Consider the following 8,548-nt stretch of genomic DNA (forward strand, 5'->3'; position numbering starts at 1 on the left):
AATCAGACGTTTACATTTGAATAGATGTGGCTCACTGCCTGCAGTTTCTATCTTCATTGTCTACGCACCAACATCTCATTATGATGAAAGAGAAATCGAGAAGTTCTACATGGAGCTGGAGAAGTTCTATAAAGAAGACCACACCTTCTACAAGATCATCGTGGGTGATTTTAATGCCAAGATAGGAACGAGAAGATCAGCTGAAGAACTTCACATCGGGACCCATGGCCTAGAATGGAACGAACAGGGTGAGAGACTGTCTGAGTTCATCATGTCTACCAAGACCATCCATGGTAACTCACAGTTCCAGAAGGCAGAATCTAAACGTTGGACATGGGAGTCTCCCGGTGGACGATTCCACAACGAAATAGACCACATCATATTCAATTGACGGTTTTGCTTGACCGATGTCGCTGTTGTCCCAAAATTTCGAACGGGATCGGACCACCATCTCGTTCGTGCAAAATTCTACTTCACAGAGCAGAGAGAAAGGGCTGCAAAGTTCAAAAAGAGAACTCCCAAAACGACCACCAACTGGGAACTCTTTGGCACTATTGCGGCAACATGGGAAGATGCCATTGTTGACAACATTAACGAGGAATACGATCGACTGGTTCATCACCTCCATGAATGTGCGAGGAACGCCAAGAGAGAGATAGCCACAAAAAAACGCCTGTCTTCGAAAACTCTTGAGTTAATTCGCCAGCGTGGTTTGGCGCATGCCTCAGGCAACCGCAAGCTAACGTCCAAACTCGCAAAGCAGTGCAGAGATGCGATCAAGGAAGACCTCAAAGAGAGAAGAGCAGAAGTACTGGTAGATGCGGCAGAAGCCGGGAAAAGTATTCGTTAAGCCCGCCTGTCCTTCGTCAATTACAAGGCCAAGATGACTGCCCTCCGACGTCCTGATGGATCCATCACATCCTCCAGAACGGCAATGGAGAAGATTATCCATGACTTCTACTCAAATCTCTTCGATAGCCATGTCCACTTGCCGACATACCAAATTCCACAGGATGGATATGTCGTTCCCAACGTTCTCCCTTCCAAAATCCCACACGCCATTTCGTCAGTAAAGAAACAAACAGCACCCGGCCCAGACAAGGTCAGACCTGAACACCTGAAGAACCTGCCATCAGTACTCATCAATACACTGGCTCGGCTCTTCACTCGCTACCTGTCTGAATGCAAGGTTCCGTCCCAATGGAAAACCAGCAGGACCGTACTGCTGTTCAAGAAGGGAGACATCCATGACATTGGCAACTATCGCCCTATCTGCCTATTGTCTGTCATCTACAAGTTGTTCACTTGAGTCATCCTAAATAGGATTGGCAGAACACTAGATGAAGGACAACCATGAGAGCAAGCCGGGTTCCGCAAAGGATTCAGCACCATCGACCATATCCACACAATAACCAAACTCATTGAGGTTTCTCGGGAGTTCAAGATGCCGCTCTGTTTAACGTTCATTGACTTAAAGAAGGCCTTTGATTCTGTTGAGACGGAAGTGGTCATTGAAGCCCTAGCCAATCAGGGCATTCAAGCCCAATACATCAAGATCCTCCGTGAGCTATATTGCGGATTCACTACCAGGATCTCACCATTCTACAAAGAAGTGATCGTTGATGTCAAGAGAGGGGTTCGGCAGGGTGATACCTTTTCACCGAAACTCTTCAGTGCCAACCTCGAGAACATCATGCGACAACCGGAATGGGAAGGAATGGGAGTGAAGATAGATGGTCGGCAATTACACCACCTCCGCTTTGCTGATGACATTGTTTTAATAACACTAAACATCAGCCAAGCGACACAAATGCTGGCCGACTTTGACCGTGAGTGTGGAAAGGTAGGACTAGAGCTGAATCTTACGAAGACAATGTTTATGAGAAACAGCCTCGTTCCTGATGCCCCATTCGCTTTCAATGGAACGACCATCTCCGAATGCAACAGCTATGTGTACCTAGGTCGAGAAGTCAACATGACAAATGACCTGGCACCCGAGCTGCGCAGGAGGAAGAGAGTGGCTTGGAACACCTTCAAGAATGTCAAAGAAATAGCTAAGAGGACGAAGAACCTCCAGCTCCAGGCACATCTCTTTGATTCCACTGTTCTTCCTGCATTAACATATGCCTCAGAGACCTGGGCCCTACGCAAACAGGATGAGAAAGCTATTCGGGTCTCCCAAAGAGGAATTGAAAGAGCTATGCTTGGAATATCACGTTTCACTCAAATGAGAGAAAAAATCCGGAGTTCCGACATCCGTCGACGATCAAGAATCAGGGACGCTGTCTCATTTGCCAAGGTGTCAAAAATCAGATGGGCTGGTCACTTAATGAGATTTAAAGACGATCGCTGGACTAGAGCTGTTACTGACTGGATTCCACGGGATGTCAAAAGACCTCGTGGCCGCCCACCTACCAGAAGGTCAGTGTTCTTCGTGAAGATCATGAACGATCGGTTTGAGGCCCTTCATGTTCCCAGAGCGAACAGATGCCTTTGGGCTACACTAGCACGCGACAGGGACAAATGGAGACGTTACTGGCGCCCGCTCGAGCAAATCGACGACTAACGGGAAGTTAAGTGATTAAGTGATAGGAAGGGAAAAGAATTGGCTCGTATAGGAATAGCAGATTCCCCACCTTTCAGGCTCTTGCTAGTTCTCTCTAGAAGAGCCTAGAAGAGCTTTTGAGCATCCTGGGAATTTTCTAATCCAGATTGAAACCTAGGAATGAAGACGCAACAAATCTCACAAATAAACCCAGCAAGAGCTTCTGACTGTCATGTCTCCCTCCCTCCCCTACAGCTGTAGCTGGGTCCAAACTTCTTTGAACGAACTGAGGGTGTGGTCATTTGCGGTTCACGAAGAACTGAACTGTTAAGCTGCGTGTGCACTGCCTGTGAGGAGAGTGAGGAGAGAAGCCATGGGATTCAGGGTCCTCAAAATAGCACAGCCCACAAGGCTTGGGCCAGGGCAACCCTGACCCTCCCCAGATGTAGAGGATTAAGGCTGTCCAGTGCTTCCCAGAGAGGTCCCCAAGAGTCCATTTCAGATCCTGAGGAGACCACAGTTCCCCCCAACTGGCACTGATTCCTTACAGTGAGGTTCATGTGGGGCGGTGCTGGGGAGAATGGAAAGGCTAGCATCGTCTCTCAGCACCTTCTCTCCTGGTTACTAAAGACTCTTGAACCATCATACCACACGGAAATACCTTCACACAGGGGAGAACTCCCTCTGTTAGTGTCCCTTGGAGAATCTGGCGGAGCCTCCCAGTTCCTGTTCCCAGTGTTGCTAATTTGAGCTGAGGAGAGCCAGATGGGCCCCTACAGATGTCCCCCACCCCCATGGATACTCCTCATGGATTCTCTCCAGAATACTGCCCATGGATTCTTCCCTTTGATAGTCCCTCATGAATATGCCCCATGGGTACTGCGCTATGGGTACTCTCCATGGCTTCTCTTCATGAATACTCCCCATGGACACGGCCTGGTGCGTACTTCAGTATATACTCCCCATAAATACTCCTGCATGGAAATAACTCCTGGGCACTGTCCCCTGGATCCTCCCATATGAATATTCCCCATGAGTACTGCCCCACAGATACTGGTCAGGGATACTCCCATGATTACTTCCCAGTGATACTATCAGAGGGAATGAGGTCATTTGACTTTCTACCTACAGCTTCTTCCTTAAATTCCATTGAGGTAATGGACTGACCTTGTCAGTCACCTTCCTGGGATCAGCATCTCTTGTCATCAGATGTGTTTCTAGCACCTTCTCCCACATTCTGCTCCGAAGAACAGTCTTTTTCTTTTTTTTAAATTTTATTGAACCACCATGAAATAGTTACAAGCTTTCATGTTGGGTTACAATAACACAATGATCAAACACCCAGCCCTCCACCAGTGCACATTCCCCACCACCAATATCCCGGTATACCCCCCCCCCTTTTCCACCCTCCCCCTGCCTCCATGGCAGACAAAATTCCCCATACTCTCTCCCTACTTTGGGGCATTATGGTTTGCAATATAGATACTGAGAGGTTATCATGTTTGATCCTTTCAGCACACATCTCCCATCCCAACCATTTCCTCAAGCCATCGTTTTCTTTGTGATCTCTTCTCTATTCCAGCTGCCTTCTCCCCTTTGCTCACGAGGCAGGCTTCCAGCTATGGAGCAATCTTCCTGTCCCGTGTATCTACTATCCTTAGGATTCAGTCTCATGTTATGTTGTTTTATGCTCCACAAATGAGTGAAGTCCTTCTATGTCTGTCCCTTTCTTTCTGACTCATTACACTTAGCACGATACTCTCCATGTCTATCCATTTATAAGCAAAGTTCATGACTTCATCTCAAAAATATGGAATGCTTCATGAATTTGCATGTCATCCTTGCACAAGGGCCATGCTAGTCTTCTCTGTATCGTTCCAATTTTAGTATATGTGCCGCCAAAGTGAGCACCCTAAGGACAGTCTTAGAGGATGGTAGACTCCACACCACAAGGATGAGCGAGAAGAGATTCTCAGTGGGAATCTGGGAACCATGAGGACCCCTTCTCTGCATTCATGAAAGTCCCAACGACTTCAGTTCTAAACGAGGGAGTTCTTTTCTAGCCCAAACCACTTTGTAGGCAATGGGGGCACAGTGCTCAGGACTGAGTGGACATGCCTAGAAGGGGACACAAGGCAGGCAGCACTGCCCACATTGGTGACTTCTAACACAGGGCTGGGCACTTTAGAAGACACCTAAAGGACTACGGCCAATTCCCCCTACCCCCATATTTGGAAGAAGAGATGCTCTTCCTCCTTTAAGCCAGATGCCCCGGAAGAGGATCTTCATCAATGGAAGAGACAGTATCAAGCATGTGCAAGATGCCAGGGATGTCGTACTCCTTTCCCTAGGCTGGGGAATCAGGCAGAGGACACTGGGCTCTCATGCTGCCCCTCTCCTTTGCCTTACCCAAGCATCTAGGCACCTCCCCCCACACACCCCCAACCCCCACCAGCCTGGAATCCTCTTTGAACCTGGGACTCCTCGGGGTGTAGGGAGCTCCTGGGTTCCTCCTTATAGTCAGTTGACAACTGTGTGAAAAATGGCAGAGTGCCATAGAATTGCAAGGGTGACTGTCAGTCTTGGAACAACAAGCCCCTCTTAGCCAGAATCCCCTAATGGTTTTCTCTGGATTATTTCCCCACCTGCCATCTGGATCCCTGCCATACTTGAGAGATGAAATAGTCAGACGCTAACCTGTGCTTTTTCTGTTCTCATCCAGCTGTTTGGCATCCCAGACTCGGGGGATACACCACGTTTCTTTCTGCTCCAACACCTCTCTTGGGAAACTCCAGACACACACCTGGCTGTGAAGAGGACCGTGTCCAGCAGGCAGTCTTCATTGGTGGTTTGTTTTCTTGTGGTGCTGAGGATTGAACCCAGGGCCTCACCCAAGTCAGGTGAGTGCTCTATCTCTGCACTCTACTGTGTAGTATGCGTTAGGAAGAACAGTGCACGTAGCATGAGCTCGTGTCTGTTCTTAGGACTGCTGCGGCTGTTGTTTCCATAGGGGTTCCAATCAGTAGTACTTGGGGGCAGGGGCCTGTCGCCCAATCGAGGATAAAATTCAGGCCTTGCACACACTATGCTCTGTGCTCTACCACTTGAACCCCAGCCTTGACCTCTGAGCTCATTGTGGAAGGAAAAACTTCATACGTGTTTATAAACACATCTCTGGAAGGCTGTGTGTTTAGGGAAATTGTTTAGTGGAAATATTTAAGGCTGGGAGTTAAGGATTAGCACAGGACAGATGATAAGGACATTTTTATGCATTTTTTCCCTATTGTTCGAATTTTTTATGTATGAGTGGTGTTTACATATCTGAAAGAGTTAAGGAATTTTAAACATTTTTTTTTTTTGTCTTGCTTTTTGTTTTGGGTCCAGACCCGGTAATCCTCAAGGGGTCACTCCTGACTTCCTGTCTCTGTGCTTAGGGATCACTACTGGTGTCGCTCGGGGAACCAGATGAGATGCTGGGGATCGAATCTGGGTTGGCAGTGTGCAAGGCAAGTGCACTACCCATTATATACTATCTCTCCAGCCCCAATTTTTTTTTTTTTTTTTTTTTTTTTGCTTTTTGGGTCACACCAGGTGGTGCACAGGGGTTACTCCTGGTTCTTGCACTCAGATGTTACTCCTGGCTCAGGAGATCATATGGGATGCTGGGAATCGAACTCAGGTTGGCCGCATGCAAGGCAAACTCCCTACCAGCTGTGCTATTGCTCCAGCCCCAATTTTTCATTTATTTATTTATTTTATTAGTGAAACACCATGAGGTACAGTTGTAGACTTAGAAATTTTTGTGCTTGGGATTCAGTTATACAATGATCAAGTACCCATCCCTCCACCAGTGCCCATCATCCACCACCACGGGTCCCAGCATCCCTCCCACTCCCCATCCCCCCATCCCACCCTGCCTCTGTGGCAAGGCACTCCCTTTTGTTCTCTCTCTCCTTTTGGGTCCTGTGTCCAGCCCCAATTTTTAACTCTTAATACTTTTTTTTTTTTGCTTTTGCTGTGTGTGTGTGTGTGTGTTATCTTTTTTTTTTTTTTAATTGAATCAGCGTGGGATACAGTTATAAAATTTTCATGTTTGAGATTCAGCCATACAATGATGGAACACCCATCCCTATACCAGTGCATATTCCCACCAATTCCCCATTTTCCTCCAACCCCCTCCCCATCCCGGTCCTCACTCTGCATCCATGGCAGACAGTTTCTACTTTTGGGCATTATATTTTGCTCAAATTTTCCCACCACCATTCAAGTCTGCCTGCCAAGGGCAGACACTAGATAATTTATTTTCCATTGCTCATGTTGAATATCATGGAATTCTAAGATGTAAGTGGTTGCGTTCCAGAGATATCTCTGGAGGGCACTAATCCATTTGGGGATTCCATTGGGAGTCTCTGGACCAGGGCTGTTGGTGCTCTAAGATGGTGCCTGGGGGCAGATTGTGGGTGTGACAGCTTTTGCTTTTGTTTTGGCTTGATTTGGGGGTCACGCCCAGCAATGTCCAGAGCTCACTCCTGTTTCAGGGATCACTCTTGACAGGGCTCGGGGTCAGAAATATGGTGCCAGGGATGGAACCCAGATGGGTCACCTCTAAGGCAAGAGCTATTTTTCCAGTCCACTCAGTACTGGGGTGTGTGTGTGTGTGTGTGTGTGTGTGTGTGTGTGTGTGTGTTGGGTCACACCTGGCGATGCACAGGGGTTACTCCTGGTTCTGCACTCAGGAATTATCTCTGGCGGTTGTATAGCTCAGGGGACCATATGGGATGCTGGGAATCGAACCTGGGTTGGTCGCGTGCAAGGCAAACACCCTACCCGCTGTGCTATTGCTCCAGCCCCAGTACTGAATTTTGAATGAGAAACTTTAGACATCAGTACCAGGGGAGATAGTTCAAAGGACCAGAGCACATGCTTTGCATTTGGGAGATCTGAGTTCCAGGCCAGGCTCGGCACAGTCCCCCGAGCACCAACAAGAGCTCTCCCCATCCCCAGCTTCGAGCCAGGAATAGACCACCAGATGTGGCCCAGAACTAAAAAAAGAAAAAAGAAATTAGATAGCAGAAGACACTCCCCCGCCCCCCTGCAGTGCCAGAGATGGAAGCCACTGGGACTTTACCCATATAAGTCAAACACTAACACAGTGTCACATATCTGGCCCTAGAACTCACTTTGAACAATGCCCTTGAAATAGATTTTATTTGTTTATTTGTTTATTTATTTATTTTGCTTTTAGGGTCACACCCAGGGATGTACAGGTGTTACTCCTGGCTCTGCACTCAGGAATTACTCCTAGTGGTGCTCGGGAGACCATATGGGATGCTGGGAATCGAATGTGGGTCGGCTGCGTGCAAGACAAATGCCCTACCCGCTGTGCTACTAAATCTAGCCCCTGAAATAGATTTTAATAGATTGTATTTGCTTGGTTTGGGTAAACTTAACTTTCTAAATAAATGGATATTTCCTCTTTTTTAATTTTGTTATGTTGGGAGGGGGGTCACACCCAGCGGTACCCAGGGTTTACTCCTGGCCCTGCTGCACTCAGGAATCACTCCTGGAAGTGCTCGGGGGCCCATATGAGTTGCTGGGGATCTAATTTAGGTCAGTCACACGCCAAGCAAGCACCCTGCCCTCTGACCCCCAACTTTGAAAATTAAGAATAGTCAACCAGGGCTGAAGCCATAGCACAACCGGGTAGGGTGTTTGCCTTGCATGCGGCCAACTTGGGTTTGATTCCTAGCATCTCATATGGTCCCCTGAGCACCGTTAGGAGTAATTCCTGAGTGCAGAGCCAGGAGTAAGCACTGTGCATTGCCGGCTGTGACCCCCCTCCCCAAAAAATAATGCTCAACCGCCCCTAGAGATGTTCAGCCTCAGTGTGCAATGCTGGGTCATGGGGAACAGCAATGAGGAAGAGCCAACTTAGATGGGTCACATGCCAGGTGTGTGCTGTGCCACTCTGGCTATCCTCAGCCCTTTCTGGCATATCTCATG

The 8,548-nt window shown here is 48.0% G+C and overlaps 1 non-coding gene across 1 annotated transcript; it reads right to left on the reverse strand.

The window, feature by feature from the left end:
* Positions 1-4,349: 4,349 nt before the first annotated feature.
* On the reverse strand, positions 4,350-4,456 carry LOC130038702 (U6 spliceosomal RNA). Its single transcript, XR_008794771.1, has one exon. It is a non-coding gene; the product is annotated as a U6 spliceosomal RNA (small nuclear RNA).
* Between the last annotated feature and the right edge of the window lie 4,092 nt (positions 4,457-8,548).

Source organism: Sorex fumeus, unplaced genomic scaffold, assembly GCF_029834395.1.
Source record: "Sorex fumeus unplaced genomic scaffold, SorFum_2.1 ptg000006l, whole genome shotgun sequence".
Classification (NCBI taxonomy): domain Eukaryota; kingdom Metazoa; phylum Chordata; class Mammalia; order Eulipotyphla; family Soricidae; genus Sorex; species Sorex fumeus.